The sequence below is a fragment of the Podarcis raffonei genome, chromosome 3, assembly GCF_027172205.1.
Source record: "Podarcis raffonei isolate rPodRaf1 chromosome 3, rPodRaf1.pri, whole genome shotgun sequence".
In the NCBI taxonomy this organism is placed as follows: Eukaryota; Metazoa; Chordata; class Lepidosauria; order Squamata; family Lacertidae; genus Podarcis; species Podarcis raffonei.
Window position 1 is genome coordinate 77,758,374 of NC_070604.1, and position 16,176 is coordinate 77,774,549.

Consider the following 16,176-nt stretch of genomic DNA (forward strand, 5'->3'; position numbering starts at 1 on the left):
TATGGAGTGACTGTGCTGTTTAAAAGAACTGTTTAGATACAAGGTACCTCCTCTGTATACAGACTTTTATAGGCACAATGGACAGTTCTGAGTAGATATCACTATAAGGAAGACTTGGCATTGGTATATTGCCGCCACCACTTGACAATATTGACTTCAAGATATGAAATACTGACATGTCTTCTCTTGTTTCCTTTATCCATTATGTGCCTGTTTAATATTCCTTACTTATAATATTCCTTACTTTCTGTGTATAAGACTAGGTTTTTTTAATTTAAAAAATCATGCAAAAAAATGGGGGTCATCTTATACATGGGTAGTGCATAGGGTGGACGTTTGATTGGTTGCTGCTGTGGCTGTTAGCGTCTATTGTGTGTGTCCCCAAAAATAGGGGGTGTCTTATACACGGGGATGTCTTATACATGGAAAAGTACGGTACTTCTTTCCTATTTATCAAAGAGAAATTGCTAGGCAAAATGAATGGTGATTTCGGATCTATTCTCAATCATCCTGGAAGAAATCTAAGGTATGGACCAGCACACCACACAACTATCAATACACAAAAATAATGTCTGCAACAATGTCACAAATAAATGGAAGTCATCACTGGGACATCACGGAGCGCTGTGCTGCTGCTTGTTCCCCCTGCAAAGAAAAATGAGATGTCTGAAAGCACCCGAAGCATATTCATTCCATTAAGTCACATGACAGCTTATATGAGACTTAAGGTAACTGGAACTCACATGGAGAGTCTATAATTGCCATCTACTGGATAGATGACTCACTGCAATTACCTTTCTAATTCATCATGCCTTCTAATACCAAACTTGGGGGTCTGGTGTCTATCACCCGGGCAGGGAAAGACAGCCAACACCAGACAAGGCTGTAGTTTCTGTATACTCAGAGGACTCCACAGGTATGCAGGGAAATATTTGCTGGTAAATTAAAAGGAAGAGGAGAAGAAATAATTGGCTGATGAGGACTGAACATGCCCAGCGACCACGAGGAGGCACATAAAGTTGAGTTTCCAAGGAGTGGGGAGGAAAATGGCATGGGAGAAAACTGGCCTAAGGTATGCCTGAAGGAATGGAGTAGAATTGAGGACATGTACAGTGAGGCAGATGGGGATCATCAACCTAGGAAGGTAGCTCGTCTAGGAGAAGGAAAACTCTGATCCTCAACCCCTGCTGTCTTGTGACACTTCTTCAATAAAAGAAAAGGTTAAGGAGTAAACCCGACACAAATCCAGAGTGGAGTCCCTAAAACGGTAGGATGGTGCCTTGCCTTGCATGCCTTCTTCCAGAAATTATTGCAGCCAAGCTGGTGCCAGACGTATTACAGTGGTACCTCGGGTTAAGAACTTAATTCATTCCGGAGGTCCGTTCTTAACCTGAAACTGTTCTTAACCTGAAGCACCATTTTAGCTAATGGGCCTCCTGCTGCCGCTGCACGATTTCTGTTCTCATCCTGAAGCAAAGTTCTTAACCCGAGGTACTATTTCTGGATTAGCGGAGTCTGTAACCTGAAGCGTCTGTAACGTGAGGTTCCACTGTACTCTGCTTTCCTTTGGACCACAGGCCAAGAGGGGGGTCTTGCTGCCTGGGCAGCCCAGGACCTCCAGAAACACTGCCCAGGCTTTGGGGAGGTCACTTCGGTGCTGCTAGTGCAGCAGTTTGACTTCACCCCAGAGGCACACTCCATTGTCTCCTGAGACAGATGGATGCCAACAACTGAGGCATACGTCTCTCTAACCTCCCTACACTACATTCTAGGATATTGTTATAAGGGAGTTGACCCACCTTGGGGTTGAGCTATTATTAGGATCAGTGTGAAAGCACTTTCTCTGATCTTAATTAATCACCCATCATCAAACCACTGAAGTTGTGTCGAGGACACAGCTAATAACAGCTTGAAGGTGGAGGGTGGCTACTGTGATGACCTCCAGATGTTATTGGACTGCAGCTCCCATCAGCCTCAAGCAACATGGCCCATGGTCAGGGATGAAGCGAAGTGTAGCCCAAAAACATATGGAGAGCATCACATTGGCTTATACCTGGCTTAAAGCATCCTGAAAGGAGAAGTGAATTTAGGATCTGCGGACGTGTGCCTAAGGATCACATTAAGGCAAAGGGACCCCTGACCATTAGGTCCAGTCGTGACCGACTCCGGGGTTGTGACGCTCATCTCGCTTTATTGGCCGAGGGAGCTGGCATACAGCTTCCGGGTCATGTGGCCAGCATGACTAAGCTGCTTCTGGCGAACCAGAGCAGTGCATGGAAACGCCGTTTACCTTCCCACTGTAGTGATACCTATTTATCTACTTGCACTCGTGCTTTCGAACTGCTAGGTTGGCAGGAACAGGAACCGAGCAACGGGAACTCACCCCGTCGCGGGGATTCGAACCGCCAACCTTCTGATCGGCAAGTCCTAGGTTCTGTGGTTTAACCCACAGCGCCACCCGGGTCCCTTAAGGATCACATTACCTGACCCCAGTTCCACTGCCAGCTCTCCCTTACATGGAAGGATAGGTCACTCCCTACTGTACTACTCTTGTTTGGGGCTAGATGAGCAGCTTCCTTCTCAACTAGTCACAAATTTATGTGGTCATTACTAGGGCACTATACTCCAGAGGTCCAGTGTCCAAAACAGGCTCCAGAACTGAACCGTTTTCCACTATGGGGTGGAATCTCCTGACTTACTTATCCTGTCCTCCCATGATTCCTCATGGTCTCTGGACTTTTCGTAGAATGCTTTTGATACATTCCTCTTGCAGCTTCCCACAGTCAAGAGGAAAGTGATGAAGCTGATTCCGGTGTCTCACATTATATATTTTCTTTACTACTTCTATTTTTCCATAAGCACTGAACTAACCTTATCTGTCAGCATATATACCAACTATAATGTTTCTTATGCTCTGTGGAGTATAGAGTGGAGCAGGGATGACCATATGAAAGGTGGAAAAGATCCACAGGAAATAGCATATCCAATTTTCAGACAGAAAACACACCAGCACTTCCTTCTCTAGTCCCTTAGATTGGGATCTGCACTCTCTTTAGCATCTTTCTCGCATGTGTTACCTTGGACCTGTGAAACTTTGCCAGCTGTCTCCCATGGCATTAAGAATTCATATGGTTAATTTTGCTTGCTTTATACTTGCTGATAGTGCTTTCTCCATTCCCTGCCTATCAGAACATAATATTATGCAATATCAAAGGATCACCTGATCCAGCTGTATTATCATAGTGGATTTTTTCAGGTGGCTCATGGAGTGAAACATTTGGGGTCCACTGCCTTAACCTCCATCCATTTGGATGGGCTCCTGGTGCACTTTTCATTGTGCAATTCACAAAAAGTTGACCTACAGAGCAGTCATTCTAGGACATTTTCACAAATTTTCATCTGTACTGTACAATGTTCTTAAATTTCAGCCAAGTGCCACTTATCATTTTCCTTTTGGGAACAAAAACAAACAAACAAACAAACAAACACACTTTGCAGCCCCAAACACCATTGAACTTTGCCATTGTGGTGTGTTCACTACCCCAGCCATTGCTAGCGGATGGGGTAGCAAAGCACACTATCATTTTTTCTACAGAGCTCAGAGCTCAGGGAAAGGGCAAGAAACTGTGTGGGGTGTCTACAGGCTGGCACAAACCATATTTCAACTAAGGAAAAGGTTTTATTTGGGAGTTTGTTTGTTTTTTGCAGGTTTCTTGATGGTGGCAGAAAAACACCCCGTGAAACTCTTACAAGAATAATAATCAGGGCTTTCTTTCAGTCGGAACTCACTGGAACTCAGTTCTGGCACCTCTCAGTAAATTCAACTCATGATGAATTCTGACACCTCTCTTTCTAGAAAAATAGCACTGAATAGTTTTATTATTTGTACCCCATCCATAGCTGTCAATGTTCCCCTTTTCTAAAGGGAAATTCCCTTATTCCGCATAGGATTCCTTGCAAGAAAAGGGAAAAGTTGACAGCTATGACCCCGCCCATCTAACTGGGTTGCCCCTGCCACTCTAGGAGCTTTCCAGCATATACAAAAACATAATAAAACATTAAACATTAAAAACTTCCCTTTACAAGACTGCCTTTAGATGTCTTCTAAAGGTTATTTAATACTTATCTCCTTCACATATGTTGGGAGAGCATTCCACAGGGTGAGTGCCACTACAGAGAAGGCCCTCTGACTAGTTCCCTGTAACATCACTTCTCGTAATGAGGGAACCACCAGAAGGCCCTCGGAGCTGGACTTCAGTGTCCGGGCTGAACGGCAGGAGTGGAAACGTTGTTAAGGTTTGCTCTCAGTTGTAAGTTTTTTCTAGACAGCTTACAATATTTTAATAACATTTTTTTTTAAAAAAATAGTTTTGTTGTTCATAATTGGGAATATCATTGGGCTGAAAAATAAACCCCCAAAGCTATTACTGCGATGCCCACTACCACCACTAGATGAAGGTTAAGGTGTTGCTGGACAACAATTTCTATCTCTCTTGTCTATTGGCCATGCTGGCTGGGATTAATGAGAGTCGAAGACCAACAACTTCTGGAAGTCCACATGTAAGCAAACCCTGGTCTAAAAGGGTCATAATTGGAATGAACATCCAAATAGAGGACACCTTCAAATAGAGGACTGTACTCAGTGACATAGACCACATGGCCACCCAAAAAGGACTCTTTTAAAAGTGTAATGCATGAAGCAGCCTTGTGACAGGATCCAATTAATGCACCATAATTTGTAGACACTCTGATCAAAGAATGCTTTTTATCTTGAAAAAACAGATGTTGTGAGTTATTTAGCAAAAACTACTTTATTGAGTTGGAAAAGCAGTTTGGGCTGATGCTTGTCCCAAAAGTCTCTCTCTCTCTCTCTGCAGTGTGGGGGCTCCATCTCTGTAACAGTTTTGTGTGATAAATAGCTTATCTATGGAACAAGGTAGCAGCCTCTGAAATCGCTTGGAAGTACTCAAGCACCATGGTAAAAGACTGTAATTTACTGAGTTGTGCATCACGTAGAGACAGACAAGCTCGTGATGAAGGCCTAGAGACACTGTGCAGGTCAAAAAACTGAAATTTGTTCAGACCATTTGTCTTTGTTTCTGATGCCCAACTGTCTGAGGATGTATGAAGGGCCCAGGTAATGACTCACCATTTTTCATTCCAGCATGTTTCCCCCTCTTTCCCCAGACATTTGAATGCACTAACAAGGGCTGTTCACAGCCATTATTCAGTGTGATCTATATTTGGAGATGGTTCTGCTCTGAAATCACTCTGAATTACTGAGAACTAGCAAGAATCTTTCTATGTCCACGCTGGAAAAAACCAAAGCAAAACAAAAAAAGTAACTGGATGACTCATACCCTCTGAGCAATTCCGCTTAAATATCTAATGCGCTGCCTGTCTTGAGATGCTGGAAGAGCTGTAAGGAAAAGAAGATAATGTTTTACGTTCATACCATTATGCAATTATTAATCCCATTCATCAAACCAAAAATAAAAACCAAATGCAGACTTTCTAATACATGCTGCCTGGGGGGAAAGGGATGAATTATGCATGGTACATGGCGGGCTCCAAATAGGGTTGCCAGATCTTCAAGTCTGTGGGTGTTTTTGCCTTTAAAGATGCCTACATGGAAGTCAAGGGGGAGGGAGACCCCATGCTTACCAAAAGGAAACAAGAGAAGGCAGCCGCCAAAGGAAGAAGGTAATTATCTTGGCACCATGTAGCCAGGTGGCTTTTGAGTGGACAGCTGCACCCACCATGGTCTGCTGATACGGGTGATCAACACCCATGCAGCCAGCCAGCCAACCGGGATCTGTGCACTTGCAAAGTGTTGACGGAGCCTCTCCTTGCTCCATCTGCTACCTCACACCTCCTTTTGGCATGAGTGTGACCCCCCTCCGCTCTCAGACAGTGGCACTGGCCCACTGAGGACCTCCTGCCCATCCAACTGTAGTCATAGCTTTAAAGGCTGAATGCTGGAAGATTCATAGAAGTGCTTCTTCACGCAGCGCATAGTTAAACGATGGAATTCGCTCCCACAAGAGGCAGTGATGGCCACCAACCTAGATGGCTTCAAAAAAAGATGAGACAAATTCATGGAGGAGAAGGCTATCAATGGGTACTAGCCATGACGGCTAAGCTCTGCTTCCACAGTTGGAGGCCGCACTGCTTTTGCATACCAGTTACTGGAAAACACAGCAGGGGAGAGGGCTCTTGTGCTCAGGTCCTGCTTGCAAGTTTCCTCACAGGCACCTGTGACCACGGGAGGCTGGACTGAATGGGCTAGTGGCCTGCTCCAGCACGCTCTTTCTATGTTCTTTCGTTCTTAAGGCACAGCTTCCATAACTTCTAAGCTAGTAATTTGTCAAGAATGCTGCCCATTGCCCCATGTGACTGCAACCTCAGTGAAGAACCTTCTGGACCAGATCCATCCTTCCCTGCAAGCTGACCGCTGGCCCCTCCAGGGCAGGAAGTGGTGCATAAGGAGGACTTCTTCTGAAGCTCACCATTGCGTGAGCAATGAGCTCGAGTGAATCTTATTTTTCTGATCCTGGTCCTTCATTGTCAGGAATAGGAAAGGACCATAGCTCAGTGGCAGGCCATGTGCTGTACATGCAGAAGGTCCCAAGTTCAATTCTCAGCACTTCCAGGTCAGGCTGGGAGAGCCTCCTGCCTGAAACCCTGGAGAACGGCTGCCAGTCAGTGTAGACAATACTGAGCAAGATGAACCAATAGTCTGATTCAGTATAAGGCAGCATCTCCAGCTGAGTTCTCTGCTTTGCCCTCTGATCCCTGATAGATCTTGGGTCCTGGCTTCTAGTTGCCAGCTCCTGAATCTCTCCAGATTGATGCCTATGATTCAACCCTGACTCCATCATACTCCCCAGGTGCTCTTCACACACTCAAATGCGATATTTCTAATCATCAAATTGTCATAATTTAGAACCACTTCTAAAAATATGCTTCTAAAAAGGGAGTTTTCTATTTGGGTGCTCTACACCAATTCAGAGAGGAATATTTGAGTGGCTCATCAGTCTTTTCATCTCCCTATATATCTGCAGTGAGCTGAATAGTTAGTCTTCTATTATGTGGCAAAGGCGCAATCTTGGTTGCACAAGCATAATTAAAAGAGAGCCTGTTTAATTAATTGGTATGCTTGCCAGAAGTTAAATTGTTCAGTGTTGTTCTTTCAAAATGACATCTTAATAAAGACATCCGCTGGGTCATTGACTACTATTAGGCACATAAGTTGCCACTACATTGTAACAGATGTTAATTTCCAATTGCGCATTTCCAAAGAATATGGCTATTGTTTAAGAATGTTGTTATGAGAGACCTTTTGGAGTTAAGTGGGATCTCTTAAATACAAATGAGATGTTATTTTACCAGTGGAGTTAATTACAATGTCACATTGTAAAGTTGGCTGAAGTGATTTACATACAATGAACTTGCCCTGATTTGTCCTCACAATGTTGCTGATTTGTTGATGTTTACACACAGCTTGAAATAAAGTTTGTAGTGGCTTAAGCTCACGCGGGTGGCGCTGTGGTCTAAACCACTGAGCCTAGGGCTTGCCGATTGGAAGGTCGGTGGTTCGAATCCCGCGACAGGGTGAGCTACCGTTGCTTGGTCCCAGCGCCTGCCAACCTAGCAGTTCGAAAGCACGTCAAAGTGCAAGTAGATAAATAGGTACCACTATGGTGGGAAGGTAAACGGCATTTTCGTACACTGCTCCGGGTTTGCCAGAAGCGGCTTAGTCATGCTTGCCACATGACCCGGAAAAACTCTCTGCGGACAAACACCAGCTCCCTTGGCCTGTAAAGCAAGATGAGCGCCGCAACTCCAGAGTTGTTCGTGAATGGACTTCACTGTCAGGGGTCCTTTACCTTTACCTTTTTTTAAGCTCATCAAAGGCAGGAAAAAGTATGCTGCTTTAGATGAAGTTTAAAGCAGTTGATCAAAGACAACAATGTAAACATGCATTAGTTAATTAGTAAATAGCAGTGGGCCTAATCATGTGGGTGCTCTCTGGCACAAAACCCATTAAAATGAACTGGAGCTTCATAGGAGAACAGTGGCACAGAGTATGCCCAGTTACAACCCCCCCCCTTATTAGGAGTGAATTGACACAAACCTTTGAGAACCCCATAAGTTTGTATATGGCTCTCCCATTCCTATCTATCAGATGTTGTGGACCTGCCCAGGCCTCGAGATTACCCCCATAGACCCTGCATGTGGATCTGTCATCAAGATGTATTGATGAGCATGAGATGTAGGGCCTTTTCAGTGGTGGCCCTGCTGTGGAATCCTTTCCCTAGGGAGATACATATAGCGCTTACTCGGCTGATGTTTTAACAGACTCTTAAGGCTCAAAACACAAACACCAAACTGCATTTTAATATGTGGTACTCTGTATTTCTTTACCTGCAGCTGTTTTAATGTCACATTATTTTTATGTTTTAATGTGATGGGGTTTTTTTGTATTTAGACTTTTGATGTAAAACAAAGGAAGACCACACTCACACATTTAAAGTAGTATCATATTTTATCTTCTGCCAAAGAATCTTGGGAAGTGTGCTGAGAGTTGTCGCTTCTTGGAGCTACAATCCCCAGAGTGATTTAAAAATAAAACCCTCTCCACAAGGAACTCTGGGAATTGTAGTTCTGTGAGAGGAATAGGAGTCATCTAAGAACTCTTAGCACCCTTTACATACTACAGCTCCCAGAATTCTTTGGGGGAAGCCATGACTGCTTAAAGTGGTATCATAGTGCTTTAAAAGTATGGAGTAAAGGTAAAGGTAAAGGTACCCCTGCCCATACGGGCCAGTCGTGACCGACTCTGGGGTTGCGTGCCCATCTCGCTTAAGAGGCCGGGGGCCAGCGCTGTCTGAAGACACTTCCGGGTCACGTGGCCAGCGTGACAAAGCTGCAACTGGCGAGCCGGCACCAGAGCAGCACACGGAACGCCGTTTACCTTCCCGCTGGTAAGCGGTCCCTATTTATCTACTTGCACTTAATTGTGCTTTCGAACTGCTAGGTGGGCAGGAGCTGGGACCGAACGACGGGAGCGCACCCCGCTGCGGGGATTCGAACCGCCGACCATGCGATCGGCAAGTCCTAGGCGCTGAGGTTTTACCCACAGCGCCACCCGCGTCCCTATGAAAGTATGGAGTGAATATGGGCAAATCTGGGTCCATTCATTCCCGTATATTCTGTGCTGAAGCATTTTTTACCACCTGTGGCTGCCTAAACTAGCAAACTGGCATAAATTTGGTCTCATAGGATAGCAATGTAAAATCTGCACGGTGTGACCAACTGTCATGCATCGCCATATTGATGTCTTCAGCACAAAGAAGAAATAATTGCAGCTTCCAACTATTTTCTTGTTACACTTCTATAAAAGGGGAGGCAGGAGATAGAAGACGCCATGGGTCTGCCTTCAAAATTGAAGCTATATAAGACTAAGTGACTGCTAATTTCTATTAAAGGTGCTCTAAGTTGTGGAGTTTGGCTCTCATCCCCTTTTTGGGAAGGAGAGTACATCACAATGAGCTTTTCAGCTTGAGAAATCAGCTGCTATGCTCATATAAGGCTTATCTCTTTTTTATGAGACTCATCAGAGGTAAAAAAAAAATGAAGTCTGCTTGACTTTAACACACTGTAACAAAGTCCCCCATGCCTCCCGGTTTGCTGGAAGGCACAATTAAGCCTATAAAAATCTGCAGTTTTCTAACACAAACACCTCTTCTTTTGCAAGGAAGATGCACTGCTTTGGTTTTGACCATAAATAGTAGTTTTATTGGGGTGAGTAGCAAACAGGGGCATCATTTAGAAGCAGAAGCAAGGACTACTCTCCCTCATTTGAAACCTTATGTGATTTATTTATCAGGAGTATTTAGGATGGAACACTGGTTATACACAAGGTTTACTTGGAAGTTAATTCCTCTGTGTTCAGTAGTGACTGGTCTCAAGAAAGTGGGCTTTTTGTTCCAAACCATTAAATGTACCTATATATTAGGAATGCCTAGCAAAGGCATAGGTCTCTTGGTTTCAGAGAGAGTCTGTGTCAGAAAAAAATATTTCTAGAGTTATGATATATAAAATCACATCAAAAAATTTTTCCCCAGGTGCTTTGGTTTTTTAGCGTAATCTCAACTGTAACTAGCAGCACATATTCAAGGCAGGGGTGGGTACCAAGCACCCCTCAGCTGAATTTCATACTCATAGGCGGAGCCAGGAGGGAAAAGAGGGCAGCCAAATAGATGGGGTGATGGGAGGGAGGAAAGCTCTTCAGGTCAGTGGAGGCTGATCTGTTAGGGTCACTGCCCCTCCTGCCTCAATTTGCCCTCAACCAGCCCCCTTCCTGCCTTCTCACAACCAGTCCATGAGATGATACTGGGCGTCACTCTCTTCCTCCTTTGTCACTGGGCAGATCCACACTGTACATTTAAAGCATATCCAGTGTATATTTAAAGCACATGACTCCCCCCCCCCCAATTATGTGAGCTGTAGTTTGTTAAGGGTGCTGGGACTTGTAGCTGCATGTGGTGGGAAGTACCTTGTGCTGTGCACTGGATGTGCTTTAAATGTCTGGTGTGCATCTGCTCTCATTGCTGCCCTTGTAGAATTCATCAGGGAAGAGGATGTGGGCAAAACTAAAATTAGTTGACTCTGCCTGTCATTGCTCTGGCTCCACCGCCTGCTGCTGGTCTCCAGGCTTTCTGCCCTTCCAGTCTCAATGGGCACCAACTGCCACTGCTGCAAGTCACAAGCACATCAGCTATCAAACTGTGTTGATGATGATGTCATTTGTTGAATTTGTATCTTGCTTTTCCTCCCAAAGGAGCCCGTAGATCCAGTCAACCTATATTCCCTCCTGGCTTTAAAATGGGTGGCATCCATGCTGGTCTATCCAACTGGGTCTGTTGATGCTGCTTTTACAGCTGCAGGAATTCCAACATTTGTTTTGACCACCTGCGCGGAGACGTTGAGTGTTCATATATGGTTCCATACATGGTATGTTCTCGTTTGAGCTATAAAAATCTAGCTATTAGAGGTGTCCAAGAAATAAAAATGACAGGGAGAAATAAATAACCCAAAGGGAGAAAACATATTGTATTGTCATATTTAGTGCTGCTGTTTTGCAAATGGCCTAAAGAGTGCCCGGGATTTGATGTACGGCTGCCCTTGATGTCGGAGTCAACTGCAGTCCCCCCAGTGCACTTTTAGTATCCACATTCACTGGGCATGAGGATGCTTAAATATCACTCTAACCCTAGGGACCACGTGCCTTTCTTGAGAAAGAGTGTAGCTGAAACATTTGTATTTCCATTGCATGCTTCTTTGATCTAGTCTTTTTGTGGCCAATTGCCTGGGGACCTATTAGGAATGAGTTAGTTATCAGTGACAACCATGCTGAATTGATTTCCAGAAGGATAGCCCTATTAGTCTGTTGCGTCTGAGAAAATGGACTGCAGTCCACAACAGCTTCTGCCACAGTAGATTTCTTAGTCTTTAAGGTACCACAAGACTCTCTGTTGTTTATGCTGAATTTGTCATTCTGGGTTTTATATATAGGCCAATAAAGAATGACCCTGAAGAGTCCGTGCGCAAAGCAAGTGTAAAGCATGCTAAGAATTTACAGTTGCCTGGCTGTGCACACTTCCTCTGTAGGTAATGGCTACTTGCTGACGACAGACATTGCCAGGCACATTCTGAGGCCACTTTTGATGTCATAAGGATGCGCCCAAGATGGTGTTCTTGGCTACACAGTACCAGTACCCCGGAAAGAGGAGACTGTACAGCCCTGGCGATGTCTTGGGAGTCATCACGAAACACCAGGTGTCCTTGACTTTCTCACAGTAATGTCAGGCATGTTTCAGAAGTTGGTCTGGCCCACACCTTGGGGAGGTGGCACCTAGTCCGAGAAAGGGTCTTGGGACCCTGTAGAAAGCCCCGAAGAAGTAATTAATCAGTGGATGCATTTGGCTCTCCAGTGCTTCCACCACCATTTGGGAGACAGAAATATGCGTCTGTTTGGTTTCTGGCCTGGTTGATGGTGCATTGTCTTGGCAAAAGCTATTGTTCCCACTCGGCCTCTCCCTCCTTTCCTTCTCTCTATGTCCCTCTTCCTAAGATGCAATCATCTGAGGCGAAATCAGCGTGTAGGGTGTATGTAGCATATTTTCCCCTTGGAGTATTATTTGAATCAGTGACCCTGGGAAAATGTTTGAAGGAATGAGGATGGCACTGTGGGGGGAGGGGACATTTAAAATAGAGAAATGTACTGGATGTTAATATTTAATTACACTTTTAAAAATCCCTCACAATGCTTTTAGGAAACATGATAAATTCATATTGCCATCTGGAACCAGGCACAAATTTTGCATAAATCTTACAATGTGACATAACTGGCTGACTGAGACAAAATTCTACATTCAGATTAACATTCCTGTTTGCCCTATAACTTTTGACAATTGTATCTGAGAGATGCAAAAATTCTAAGAAACTTGGTTTGTGCAGTGCTATATGTTCCATGTGTTATATAATCACTGTAATAAGAAGCAGCTCGTTTCCAAGAGAACTACGATACGCAGACTTGGGCAAAGCAAGCTGAAGAATCATTTAATTTTTATGACATATAACCTTCATAGCTTTTCCGAAGTATATCAGAATAAAACAGATCTTTGTAGGATAGAACAGAAGCAAGCCTATATTATTTAAATATAGCAAGTGATCAATTATATCAAGGCATGCTGGAATTTCAGTAAATGACCTACAATGCGTAAGTTGCTCCAAGGGTGGTCACAGACCAGATCCAGGTGCTCTTGGAGGAAACGGATTTTCTAGATCCAGTTCAATCGGGCTTTAGGCCCAGTTTTGGCATAGAAACTGCTTGGGCCACCCTGTATGATGACCTCTGTTGGGAGAGGGATAGGAGGAATGTGTCTCTGTTAATTCTCCCTGACCTCTCAGCAGCTTCCAATACCATTGACCATGGTATCCTTCTGGAGCGGCTGTCCGAGTTGGGGGTGGGTGGCACCACTTTGCAGTGGTTCCAGTCCTACTGGGATGATTGAGGGTAGTGCTTGAGAAGTGCTCTTCTGCTTCATGTAGAGTGGGGTTCCTCAGTGTTCGATATTATCCCCTATGCTATTTAACATCTACATGAAACCACTGAATGATGTTATCTGGAGCTTTGGAGCATGTTGTCACCAGTATGTTGATGACACACAGCTCTACTTCTCCTTTACGTCTGCAGGTGTGGCAGTGGATGTGCTGGACCGTTGCCTTGTCTAGGTTATGGACTGGATGACAGCCAACAAACTGAAGCTCAGTCCAGATAAGACTGAAGCACTGCTAGTGCTTAATAGGGTTACACTCCCTCTGAAGAAGTGAGTATGCATTCCTCTTCTCCCAGGTTTTCGGCTAATTAAATAATCTATGGCCTTTTAAACTGGGGGGGGGGGTATTGTTTTTGTTTATTAATATGTTATGTACTTTTGTGTGTTTCTATTGTAAACCACCCTATGGTCCTCAGCTGAAGAGCAGTATAGAAATTTCATAAACAAACAAACTCAGAAATAAGCTCCATTGAGTTCAGTGGGACTTACTCCCAAGTAAGTGTGTGTATAGAAATGCAACTTTACAGTGCAACGCTCTGCATAACTTTGAAGGAAGCCTGTGTTCAATTGGGCTTACCCCAAGTAAGTGAGCATAGGTTTATAGTCACAGAATCACAGAACTGTAAAGTTGGAAGGGACACTGAGGATCATTTCGTCCACAGTCTCCCAAACTTGGGTTTCCAGCTGTTTTTGGACTACAGCTCCCACTATCCCTAGCTGGCAGGACCAGCGGTCAGGGATGATGGGAACTGTAGTCCAAAAAACAACTAGAGACCCAAGTTTGGGAAACCCTGATCTAGTTCAACCCCCTGCAATGCAGCTGTTTCATATGGAGATCAAACCTGTGACCTTGGCATTGTCAGCACCATGCTCTAACCATTGGAGCCAGCTCACGTGCAGCCCAATCCTAACCATATTCACTCAGAAGTATTTCCTGAGCATGCAACTTTATTCAGTATTATGCTTTACAAAACAATGCTGCCTTTCAGCTTGAAATCCAGTATGTCACAAATATTTCAAGCCTAGGGCTCCTTCAAATGATCTATTTATTGAATATTCATCTTGATTTGCTCACACAAAGCTTATGCAGAAGTTAGATTAAGGTTACCAAACGTTCCTGTTTCCCGGGGACAGTCCCCGGATTTACAAATCAGTTCCCTGACAAAATCCATCTATTTAGTAGGAAGTTGAAAAGTGTCCCCGGATTCATTGGGGGAAAAAAATCTGGTAACCTTAAATTAGATTATCTCTGGTTTTTATTGAGCACTCACCCACATATGCTTGTGGGGTATTTTTATATCTTCCTGTTCATCATTCCCCATTTCTTCCCTAACCACAAAAGGTCTGTTTCTTTTTAAAAGTACATTTCTTGCGCTAGAGTGACAGAGTGCTTTAATCTACATTAATTGTGCAAACCTACATTTTCTAACAACAACAACAATTTAATATTTAGACCCTGCCTATCTGGCTGGGTTTCCCCAGCCACTCTGGGTGGCTCCCAACAGAGTATTAAAAACACGATAAAACATCAAACATTAAAAACTTCCCTAAACAGGGCTGCCTTCAGATGTATGCACTTGAATCCTTTTGGTCAAATGCTAGCAGTCTGTAGGCGCGCCAAGTTAAGAGATAGGAGAATATATTGCAATGGAACATTCTTCAGATAAATCAAAGGAAATTAACTGGAGAACAAAAAAAGAAGACAGTAGGGTGTGTAATTCACCACCACCCCTTCCATATTTCAGACATTATTCCTTTGAAGCAACCTATATGCATTCATTGGTTCAACACTGCTAGAAAAAACTACATACACCAAGGTTTGGATATCAAAGGCACAAGCTCCTTAAAAAATAAAAAAAGACTTGACCACTGTTGCTAGGATTGCTATAGTTCATAATAGTATACTTAATAATAACATAATATTATACTTCATAATAATAAAGAACCAGAACAAATCCCCTTCAAATATACAATTTTTTTGCAATTTAATTTTGAAAATACCCAAACCGTGACCTTTCTGCAAATCTGCCCTGCCCTAATGAAATCTTGTTTTCCCACTCCTGGAAGCTGAAATGGTGCCCTCAAGCCCAGAATTAGAGCCCCAAGCTGGGCTTTGCTTTATAAGATCACAATTCTTTCAGTGTAAACTACTGAATCCAAGCAAGGGCACAGGTCACAGCCTAATATTGTTCTCATTCTCTCCTTCCAGTTCCTCCCCTAGCGAATAGCAGTTGGTTAAATGACCTCTTTTCTCAGCCATTGATTTGGAAACTTGCTGCTAATTGATTTCCCCCATTCAACCAGAAGCTCTAGAAATTCATTCAGGCTTTACAGTGTGTTTGCAGGAGATACACTTCCCCTTGCTTGATAATTTGCTGGGATGAACTCCGGAATCCAAATTCTACCCTGCAGAAGAAAAAAGCCTACGCTGCATTTCAAATCTATATCCTTACCTAAATTACAGTAGACTTCCACCAAGGCCCCCACTCCAATTAGAATGTGTTGTGTTGCCCTGAAGTACAGAGCTTTCATCATTCCCCTTTGGCAAATTAGAAGCTGAAATTTCAGCAAAATACGGAGCTGAAATGTCTACCTGCTGATTGATGGTCCTGTTCTCAAGCTTTGTAATCTGTTCTATCAACATGAGCCCCAGGTTTGCTAGTCCAGAGCTATTTGATTTACACTATCTGATAAGTGTGTCTGGAGGGGAGTGAAGTTCTGTTCTTCCCTCTGATTAATTTGAATGGGAGCTTTCCAGTGTTGGGAACATAAAGCCTTTTTGGTAGCTAATTTTGCTTCTAATACCTTATTATTAGACCCTTTCTTCCCCTTTGAGATGGCTGGAAAAGAGATGTCTCTGAGCATATGCAAAGGATGCCGACCACAGGGTTCACCACAGCAAATCCCCCAGGTGAGATTTTTAGGTGATTTTTTTAATTTTTAATTTTAAAGAAAAATTCAAGCAAGTAGAATTGAGCCCAGGGAAAGTTGTATTTTAGAAGTTTGTTTTAAAAGCAAACATTTCCTGGTGTGGGCAGAAGGTATGAGG